Source organism: Felis catus, chromosome D2, assembly GCF_018350175.1.
Source record: "Felis catus isolate Fca126 chromosome D2, F.catus_Fca126_mat1.0, whole genome shotgun sequence".
In the NCBI taxonomy this organism is placed as follows: Eukaryota; Metazoa; Chordata; class Mammalia; order Carnivora; family Felidae; genus Felis; species Felis catus.
Genome location: NC_058378.1, coordinates 13,913,090 through 13,923,978, shown reverse-complemented (window position 1 = coordinate 13,923,978; position 10,889 = coordinate 13,913,090). Strand labels below are relative to the sequence as shown.

The 10,889-nt window shown below is 53.9% G+C and overlaps 1 long non-coding RNA gene across 3 annotated transcripts; it reads right to left on the bottom strand.

Annotated features, from left to right (window-relative positions):
• Positions 1-5,961: 5,961 nt before the first annotated feature.
• Positions 5,962-9,911, bottom strand: LOC102902371. Of its 3 annotated transcripts, none has more exons than XR_002736738.2 (3): positions 9,294-9,911; positions 8,573-9,151; positions 5,962-7,003 (listed from the first exon to the last, which is right to left on the bottom strand). It is a non-coding gene; the product is annotated as an uncharacterized LOC102902371 (long non-coding RNA). The 3 variants fall into 3 exon arrangements; XR_006586883.1 differs by having other exon boundaries at positions 9,387-9,908; XR_002147022.3 differs by having other exon boundaries at positions 8,573-8,720; positions 9,178-9,897.
• Positions 9,912-10,889: the final 978 nt, after the last annotated feature.

Genomic DNA, 10,889 nt, shown 5'->3' with positions numbered 1-10,889 from the left:
CTGAGAGGCCACCTGCACTCCTTGCCTGGTGGCCTCCTTACTCCACTCCACCAGGGTGCCTCCCTCTGTATCTTTCTTCTATGACCGTGTCTCCTCTGACCTTCGTCCTCTGCCCCCTCTTCCACCTGTAAGGACCCTTGTGATTACACTGGGTCCACTTGGAGAATCCTGGATCATCTCCCTAGCTTAAAGTCAGCTGGGGGTGCCTGGGTGGCTCCGTCAGTTAAGGGCCCCACTTTGGCTCAGGTCACGATCTCGCGGTTCGTGGGTTCGAGCCCCACGTCGGGCTCTGTGCCGACAGCTCGAAGCCTGGAGCCTGCTTCGAACTCTGTGTCTCCCTGTCTCTCTGCTCCTCCCCCTGCTCACAGTCTCTGTCTCTGTCTTTCCATCTCTCTCTCCAAAGTAAACCTAAAAATAATAATAAAAGAATAATAAAGTCCGTTGATCCACAGCCTTAATTCCTCCCGTGACCTTCATTCCCCTTTGCCATGTACCCTAACACATTCCCAGGTCCTGGGGAAGGACATTCACATTATTCTGTGAGGAGCCATGGTCTCCTTTATCGGGGATTCTCACTGAGCGCAAGATCATTTCTCGTTTGGAATCATGTAATACAAATAATATACATTTACTATCTGCCTGGCATCATTGTAAGCACTTCGCATGCATTTAATCTTCACGACAGTCTCGTGAGGCAGGTGCTGGTATTCTCCCCACCATATAAATGACAAGAAAGTGCAAGTCCATGGCTGGTAAAGGGTCCAGCACCCAGCCTTCTGGCCCAGACTCCAGGTTCGTTACTACGAGGAGATAAATAGAGGGGCTTTGCCTTCCAAATACCGAGGACAAGAAGGCTTCCTGGCTCCCTGTTCCCTGTAAGTCCTCCTGCACAGAAGAGGGCTCCCTCTGTTACGTCAAAGGCAAGGGAAGGTGAGTTATAAAGTTACGATCATCGTGCTGGCCTTGACCCTGTCCAAGTCCTGGCCACATGGATCTGAGTTCCTAGCTAAGTATGTGGAGGAACCAGAGACACGCTCAGCCTTGTGCACTCTGCTTACACCGTGACAATAGGGGCCCAGGAGCTGCTGAGGCATGGAAGTGCCTTCACTGCTACGTTCCATGGGTGGAGACGGCCTCCGCCTGGGAGAGGAAGCAGAGTGTCGTAAAATGAAGTGTGGGCCACCTTCAGGAGACCCCGGAGTCCGTTTGGTTGAAAGGGAGAGAGTGAAGTGTCACAAGGGGAAGTTGAATGCTCATCTGTGTGTCCCTGGGTGGTGGAACCCTGTGGGAACAACAGAGACGTCCTCTGTGGAGGGGACCACCCAGCCACCCACTGCCTGCATGACTTTCCCACAGTGACAGAGGGAAGGCGGGGCCAACAACCCGGACCGGAGGTCGTCTCCCGGAGCCCCTTGATTGTTTCAGAACCCACTGCCTTCTTGGTCCAAGACGCAATGGCTGGGCCCCAGTTGGCACGATCAGCTGTCAACCAGAGAGAACAGAGAGCCAGCTCGAAGCTCCTCGGGGCCCCGGGAAGCAAGACTCAGGGAGCCTCAACCGCCAAGTTCCGCAAATTTCACAAGTTTGTTACAAACCCCAGAAGCGTTGTTTGATTGCTTAAAAACGATTTAATTTTTGCAATCTCCCAGAGAGAGGGTGCCTCAAATTAAAACTGGTGTCAAAAAAGAGTGGCTATGGGGGATAAAAGATGGTTTTCTTCCAAGGAGGGGAGCAAGCAGGGGTGGAGAAGCACCCCAGTGCCAGAGCCGTGGGAAGCCCTGAGGTCTGACTTCTGGGGCGTTAAGATGCCTGTTCCCACGGTGGAGCCAACCCTCCCATTAGGTCACCTTCTCGAGGCTCACCTAGGGAGCTGTCTGACTCTCGTCCGAACTTTGTGCACCGTGAGAGAAGAGGAGGCCTCTTGTCCCAGTGGAGGAAGGGATGAGCTGGGACATCAGACAGGCCTGGGGCTGAATCACGGCCCGGCCGCTTCCTCCCTTTGTAGCCCCAACAGGTAATTTAGCGGAGCCTTGGGTACCTGAGCTGCCGAGTGAAGGGGAACGGTACCAACGGTGCCACCCTGTCGGGGTGCCGAGGCGGGCCAGCACAGGAGCTGGTTGTCTGTGGGGCCTGGACAGCGGTCACCGCTACCTGCTTTGCACATCACCATCAGGATGGCCTTCCTACCGTAGAGGCCATCGACGGGCCGTTTGTGACCGTGCATGCTGCCCGTACAATTGTGACGAGTCCAGGGGTCACAGAGACTGGCTGCGTGAGGCACTGTGCAGGAAGCTCTGCGCAGCCTAGGAGGGGAGCCCAAGGTGGCCCGGGCTCCGGGACTCCGTCCCCAGGCGCGCAGGGGTAGGCAGACCGCGTCTACAGCAGGTGTCCCCGGGTGCCCAGGGAAGAGGCGCCCACTCTGCGCTAGGAAGGTGGGTGTTTGCAAGTGTGACCCGGGGGACGTGTGCCAGGAACATTCCTTTCCGGCTACTTCACTTGAATGAAATGCTTCTGGCACAGAACCTGGCCCCACATTTTACGATTTCGCACCAGCTAGCTGGGTTGACCAAGTTGCTCTCGACATATTTCCATTGCTTTGGCTGCCTAACGTCATTGCAGTCACGGGCGCACCCCCGTGTTCTCCGGCACCAGCCAAACACACACGCAGCTCTGGCTGGTTTCAAAAGGACCGCCCTCCCGGGGCCCCCAGAGCCACGGGGTCCCGAGCCGCCGGCTGTGCGCACGGATTCAGCAGCGCTGGCCGGCACTCGGGGACTGCAGGTGGGGAAGCCAGTGAGCTCCGGGTCTCCCACGGGGAACCAAGTCACTTCCTACTTGGGGGCGCTTGGCCCCCTGACCTCTCACCCTGGCAGCGGGCGGGATGGCTAAAGGGCAGCGTGGTCTGGGCCTGCAATCACTCACAAGCGACAACACGACACCCACTCCCGTGAGCCAACTGCAAACCACACGTGACTGCGTGGTTTCTGTCGGCTACACGCCTCTCTACCGGGAGCAGTTTCGATACTATGTTCGCCCCGGAGGTGGGCAAACTTGGGGGATGTTGCCCGGCGCCAGAGCGGGGGGGGGGGGGGGGGAAAGGCACAGGGCACGGTATCGCAGGACAATCAGCCAGCCCGGCTCCCAGGACCTGGACGAGCTCAAAGGTCAGCCCGCGATTGTCAAAGTAGTCCCTACGGAAAGAAGCCAAGAGACGGCGGCAATAGCAAAATGGGGCCGGGCAGGGTTTCAGCGGCTTTCCGGGGATCAACTCATCCCATCCTCTCACAGCAAGCCTGTTTCACAATGGGGAAACCGAGGCAGGTCAAAGAACAAAGTTGCCAAGTGACAAAGCTCGTAAGTGCCGACGCTGGGATTTGAGCCCTCGGTCTGGCTTCTGACTCCAGCGTCCGCGTGCGTCACCTTGAGTTGGACAAATACGGGGCATCTCGCGAGGCAAACGCAGGGGAATCTGAAGATGCCCAAAGGCCCCCTTTGGCAGAGAGAAAGGGACGCGGGGTCAGCGGCACAGGGTGAGGGAGGACGGGCAGGTTGGTAAAGGAGCTTCCCTCCCAGGGGACACCTTCTTCTCTCCAAGCCCGGAAGGGCCTGGGGAGACCGTATCACTTCACCAAAATGCATCTCACAAATGATGGAGAAGCACAGCCACCCCCTCCTGTTACCCCAAACACTGTCCCCAACGCCATTATGCAAGGGCCGATTACAGCGGCCCGTGGAAGTCACTTTCGTGGTCATGGTTTTCAACTGAAACAAAAGAGGAAACCGCTTCAGGAAGAAGCACGTTTTACCAACCCCACGATCAGGGGTGCGGGAGACCCCGCTGCCGATGAGTCTCAGAAGGACTTACCGTGGGCAGGGGACAGCCGGGGATGGCCTGGTCAGGAACAAGGAGGGGGAGCCAGTGCTCGGCGACTGGATCTGGAAGTTGAACCTCACTCTGAAGAGCGGGGCGCTTCCTGGGAGCCGGCCTCTGACCCCTGACCCCTGACCCCCGGGGCAGTTCTGAGGAAACACCGAGGGGCGTATCCCAGGCCCTCTTGGCGGGTTTCCTTTAGCACGTACCAGGGCTTCAGCCTCAGCAAGTGACGTTCTGTCCCAGCCCTGACCATGTGGGCCGGTGTTTACCCACACGGGACATTCCGGGAGCACCCCCTGTGATTCCTGCCACCCCCAGGCCGGTTCACAGCCACTCCAATCTGCTCTGCATCCTGACCACGGCAAGGACACCTCAGGGGCGGGACTGGCAATGATGCACCTGGGTCCTTATGGCCCCACGACTCTCCAAGCTGACACCTACCTGGGCAGGCGGGGCAAGCCGAGGGGAGCTGACCCCAGGAGTCTGGCCGTGAGGTGGGGGTTCTCATGACTCATCCTCAGGGTATGAGGGTGCGAATACCTACCCTGCAGGGTGTAAGATGAGATACTTGCTCGTCGATTCGTCGAATATTCGAGCACCCACTGTATGTGGAGCCCTGGAAACGGCAGGATTTTGAAATCATTGGCTGGAAAGAGGAGGAGGGCTCGTTTCAAGGAGCAGAGCTCGTGGGGTGAAGGGTAGGCAGGGGGGAGGCCTGGAGGGGCTGCTGTCCTCAGGGGCATCTGCCCACACAGTACGCGGTGCAGGAATCGGGGGTGTCCCACATCTTTGGGGTGCCGGGTAGCTTCTGCCACTGCTTCCCTGGCCTTCAGGTACGTTCCTCTGGTCAGCCCCTGAGGTGGCGGGCCGCACCCTGTCCCTCACACCGGCCTCTGAACCAGGGCAGGGCCAGCGGGCCAGAAGGAGACAAATCCGGCCCCATCCAGCGCGAAGCCTAATTCAGCTCCTGTCCCGGGATCCACAGCCACATCCATGTGCCTTATGTTCCTCGGATGGCGCTCCAGGTAGCCCACGGCGGTAGTCCCAATACGGCCTCAGCAGAAAACAATCAGACCCGGGGAAGCCCCCTGTCACCCAAACACCACCTCAGAGACCGCCAGCTTCTCGGGCTGCCACTGGGAGGGGGGACGGAGCGCACTGGTCGTTCAGAAGCTGATGGAGACCGTCGCTTACCCCAGGCGCCGTGTCCCCCTTCCCCACCTCCGTCAGCTCCCATCGGGGGGAGGCCAACAGAGCCCCTTCAGGTGACCTGGCCTGTGGCTCACTAGAAGCCACCTCTTCTCTAGAGGTCGTGCCCGCGCCTGACGTAGACGCAGTGCCTGCCTAGGATGGCCACGCGGATGCAAAAGAGCATCAAACTCAACTCTGAAGCACCAGGTCTTAGGCCAAGGCCAACTAACCACGCTCCTCAAAGGTCGCATTAGCCCTTTGCCCTTTTAGGGAGAACATTCCAGATCTGATGCACAGAGTGCCGGGCATGAAATCAGCGGACGTGAGCCTCTCCTCTCCTGGACTTACTGAGCCCGTGACCTTGGGCAAAGCCATTCACCTCCTGGTGTCTCCAATGTCTCATCTTTAAAATGGGCACAGTAGTGCTTGCGGGTCAAAACTAAGTCCTGTCTGTAAAAGTGCTTTGCGACTGTACGGAGACCTGGGAGCATAAAATAGTAACAGCATCAGGCATAGCCCTCCCGGGGAAGGAGGGAGCAGGTGAAAGGTACTCATGCTTATTTATGTTTCTGAATTGCCAGGATCTTGGCTTGTTTTTGCATTCTCCAGCCAGCCCACGACAAGCCCTTCACTTGTGAACATATAATCTGAAAACTAATTCCTGTCTGAAATACAAGGCCATGGCTGACCTTGACCCTGGGTCCCTGACACACTTCCAGGGTGGAGGCTGCAAGACACGGAAGGAACAGCCATGTCAGGACGGCCACATTAAACACCCCTGGTCTCTATATCTAGAGACCAAATAGATTTTTTAAAATTTTTTTAATGTTTATTTATTTTTGAGAGAGAAACAGAGCATGAGCACAGGAGGGGCAGAGAGAGAGGGAGACACAGAATCTAAAGCAGGCTCCATGCTCCGAGCTGTCAGCAGAGCCCGATGCGGGGTTGGAACCCACGGACTGTGGAGATCACGACCAGAGCTGAAGTCAGACGCTCAACCGACTGAGCCACCCAGGCGCCTGAGGCCGAATAAATTTAGCTGGAACCCAAAATGAACTGGACCTTGGCCAGCAGATGCTTCAACATAAATTGAAACTCTAATCTACATCACTAATGCTGTGCTTCTTCACGCCCGTGCTCCCCGCCAGGATGCCGATGCATCACTGTTCCCTGAGAAGTGTGGGGCATTTAATGGGCTGGTGACCTTGGGTAGGCTGGTGAAATTCTGGAATCTGTGGTTCGGGTCTCCGTTAGGGGAATCCTACACTGACTGACTGGCTCTTCTACGTAAAGGGTTTAAGAAAGCAAAGGTCTTCTTGGTAGGAATCGAAGAGAACTGACATCTGGTTGTATTGGGAGGACCTGTCCTTCAGAGTCAGACAGATCTTGATTTAGTGGGGACTCCAGGGTGTCTGTGCAGAGGGGCTTGGGGCAGCCATCTCTGTGAAAGGGAGGAGGCAAGGGAACCCCGAAAGTGTCATCGTGTCCCTGCATATTCTTCTTACTCAGACTGTGTATTTATTTGGGGGAGGGGGATGTCATGGGGAAGGACGTTGCTGCCGGAGATGCGGCCGCAATGAAAACCTCCCAAACTGCCCCTTGACAATGTCATCATCTTGGTTCAAACTCAGGAACTGCTATTTCCCACCTGTGTGACCTTGGGTAGGTCACTCAGCCTCTCTGAGCCTGTTTCCTCACTCATAAAATGGAAATGATAATTCCACTCTGGCAGGTTTTCTTTTCTTTCTTTCTTTCTTTCTTTCTTTCTTTCTTTCTTTTCTTTTTTTTTTTTTTTTGGTGGGGGACTATCCGAGATACCATATTGGAAAGGGCTCAGCACAGTGCGGGCGTATGATGCCCGACACAAGCACGTTTCTTCCATCGCTGGTCCCCAGATGTCTTAGGACCCTAATGAAGTATCCAGATGGGTACTGAGATCTGGAAAGTCAAAAAGAAAAAGAAGTTAGCCAGGTTTCGTGGGGGTTCGCCTTTCGACTTTGCTGCCCACCAACAAGTGTGTTCCGAGAGGATGTCACATCTGCCCTCCACATGGTGAGCCCAGAACGCCAAGCAGCTGTCCTACTTGAAAGGGAACCTTCACAGACCCAACTACACAAGCAGTGCCGGGCCTACGGACGAAAAAGTCGCCATAGTGAATGAATTAGACCAGCGGTTTGCCCAATGTCTGGAAGCGTTGTTGCTCTTCCCCCTCTCTCCCAGAACCCCTAGGGTCTGGACAAGACGGCGTGATGGAGGGCTACACGGTACGTGTGTCCTCAGGACCAGGTTCCCTGTAAGGAGCCCCCAGAGGCTCCTTGGAGAAGTCCTTGGGTGGGCAGGGAGCTACAGAATTTGCCAACGGCAGACACCATAAGCCCATTCATTCATTCATTCATTCAAGGGAAGCCCCACACCTTTCTTAGAGAAGTGAAGATAATACATGACGTGTTCCTAGTCCCCACGCTCGAATGACTTGTCCCAAGTACAAACAATGCTGGCTGGGTTAGGAATTGAAAGTTGCAAAATTATCTGCCTGGAGACCTAAGCCAGGGGACTGAGGAGCCACACACCTGCCCTCTGTGTTCCCTTGCAGGCGCCCCCCTCCACCCCCTCCTAGGAATGCAGGCCCTTGACTCCTGTGCGGCCTCAGCCCCGGGTTCTGGCTCACGGCAGAATGGATCCTGGAGATCCTGGAGATCACGGCGAATGGATCCTGGAGAGTCCCTTTCCTGCCTGCGCGTGGCAGCTTCCCACAGATTGGGAGTAGGGGGGATAAGCCATTTAAACAAAATTGCTTTTGAAACACAGATGAGTTCGAAATCTAGAAGAAAGGGTGCTTGGCAAGAGCTGTTTGGGATTTGGCAGATTCTGCAGCTCACGTTGTCTGACGCTTCCATAAACCAGCTGCTTCCACGGTTCCCGAAACATCAGCTCCCGAGGGAGCGAGGCAGCCCTGGGCTCTCTGGGCAACAACAGTTGCCTGCATAACATGAAACCTCTTCTGGGCGGGCTGTCCAATCAGCACCCAGCAGGCGGACCCAGGGGAGTGCAGCACCCATCCAAAGCGTTTTGTTTCCTTCCTCTCCATGGTTTCCCTAACAACAGGACCCCCGCTCCCCCCCCTCCCCCCCACATGCCAGGGCAATAGAGAGTCTGTTCAACTAACCATGTTTCCCAGCAATTGACATAATAGACTCCTCCCCAGGGAGCAGAGCTGTCTCCTTACCTGGGACCTCCAGAAGCCCCAGCCTCTAGGCATCACTGGAGGATCTGATCCAAGCCGCCAGTCCTGTGGACCCCTCCCTCTTCTCTCACCAAGGGAAATTCTTCACCAATCTCATCCCCAGCCTGTTCTTTCCATGCACCTGATCCTTGGCCTAATCGGAGAAGCCCCCAGCCAGAAGGATACGTGCCCGTATCTTCCCTGATTCCAGGGTCCCTTCCGGCCCCTCCCCAGCACACCCCCAGTTCCTAAGCAGCTCGCAGGAAAACGCAGCCAAGACCTACCTTTGACTGGCTGTGCTATAGCAGCCAGATGAGCGAACCCACTGGGGTTTTGACTTCATTCATCAAAATGGGATCAGAGGGTTCCGGGTAAAAGTTTGTCAAGCTGAGTGAGCCCTGCCCAAGGCGTCATCAGGAAGGCTTCAGAGGTCTGGGTCAGGGTGAGAAAAGTAAGTCTTCCCTTTGTGGTTTGCTGACCCATGCTGTGTGGTCTTAAAGCCTGAGGATCAGGGAGGAGGCCTCAGGCCAAAATTCTGGGCTCAGATCTACGGGGCCCAAATGGATAGGCTTTCATTACGGTGAAAAATGTATAAAGATTAGCGGGTGTTTTTGTTTCCTTTTGTTCTCAGAACGTAGCTAGGGTTTAATACAGTTATCTTGAGGGTTTGGGATGGAAAAACATACCTAGCATAATTCTTGGCACGTAGTAGGAGGTCAATGTATGGTAGCCATTGACGTCTCCTCACCTCTGCACAGGCATAGCTCCCGCCCTGCCCAGCAAGGCCGGACTGCCCGGGAGTCTTCTGTGTCTTGCAGAGGAAGCTTCTGGGGATGCTGGTCTGGGGATACAGGTCCCTCCACCTGTAAATAGGTCGTGTCTTACTTACCCGTCTTCTACTCAGCAGAAGAAATCAAATGCGAGTGTTCATTGAGGACTGGGTTAGTCCAAATGACTGCTCTTTTCTGGTGTGCTTTATTGGAGTGTAAGGCAATCCCCGCTTACCGTGGGGGTTTCAATGTAACCGAAAGTTCCAGCGCTTTGTGGCCGGGCTGCATTCATTGCAGACAAAGCATAATGAGCCGCGTCTCACATTACCTAATCACATGGTGGCCGGCCCGGCCCCGGGCAGGGCTGTGCGCCTCCATCTGAAGCTCAAAGGGCTTAAAGAAAACCCTTTCTTTCTTCTGGAAGTAGTATTATCTGGGTTTTGCAGAGAAAGATAGGGAGAGGTGAAGTGACCTGCTTTAAGACCACACAGTAAGAAGGGGCTGGGCCAGGAAGGGGGGCCCAGGCAGCTGACTGATGGAGCTCCTTGGCAGGAAGAGCACAAACAGGAAGCTGCTCTCCAGGGAGGAGACCGGACTTGGTAACAAAGGCCAGTGCAGAGGAAACTGAAAAGCCTTGGCCTGAGGAAAGGTGTGCAAAGAACACCTTTATCCTTGAGGAAGCGGAATGCAGGATGGGAGGGACATCAAGACGCAGGGAGAGAACATCAAGGCGGCCGGAAGTCTGGGTTAGCAGAGATTTCTCCAGCACCTGGCAGGTGCCCATAGCCTACCTCGTGGAGTGACCTCCAGGGAGGAGACTTATTACCCCTGCTTCTGTAGGACGTTACTGTTTAAAAAAATTTTTTTTTGTTTACTTTTGAGAGAGAGAGACAGAGAGACAGAGACAGAGCATGAACAGGGGAGGGGCAGAGAGAGAGAGGGAGACCCAGAATCCGAAGCAGGCTCCAGGCTCCAAGCTGTCAGCACAGAGCCCGACGCGGGGCTCGAACCCACGGACCGCGAGATCGTGACCTGAGCCGAAGTTGACGCTCAACCGACTGAGCCACCCAGGCGCCCCCATGTAGGACATTATTTTTAGCAATAATGATAAATGCAGCAATATTAATAATGGGTCAAAAAGAAAAGCAGGTAGTGAATTTTTTTCTTTTTCTAACCCTTTTGTACATGGTTTTGCATGTCAAACGAAAAAAGAAAAAATACAATAAATAGTACAGTACTGTAACATATTTGATAGATTTGAACTTTTGAATGACATTAATTACATTTTACTTACATTAGTGTATGTTTTGGAGAAATACTGATACTTATATAGTAGCGTATGGCAATAATGACTAATACTATAGTTTCCGATTTTGATAATTAATTTCTTTCCTGTGTCCGTGACTTTGTAAAATTGATCCTCATATTTTCATGCTCAGTGGCCAGCGTGGCCAGATTTGTCTACCTACCTTTGCTCCTGGTTAATCGGAGAACACGGCTTAGTAATTTTGATTTTGAAATGTGTTTTTCATGCAAAGCAATATAGAATGATGAATAATCTTAAGCAAGAGAATATGTATGGCAAAGAGTCATAAAAATCTAATTTCACAATAAATTCTAGAAATTACAGCACTCCTCAGAATCCTTGTTTCTCCGGGACCCATTCTGCTGTCTTTCAAATGTCTCCAGAGTTGAAAATTTTTACATAAATAAACTCCAAGTGGCTACACAGATTGACAAAATTGAAGTAACTCCAGCTTCACGGAAGGTCACAGAGACTTTCATGGTAAGATATATAACTTGGTAAAATATATGAAATTAACAAAAATTC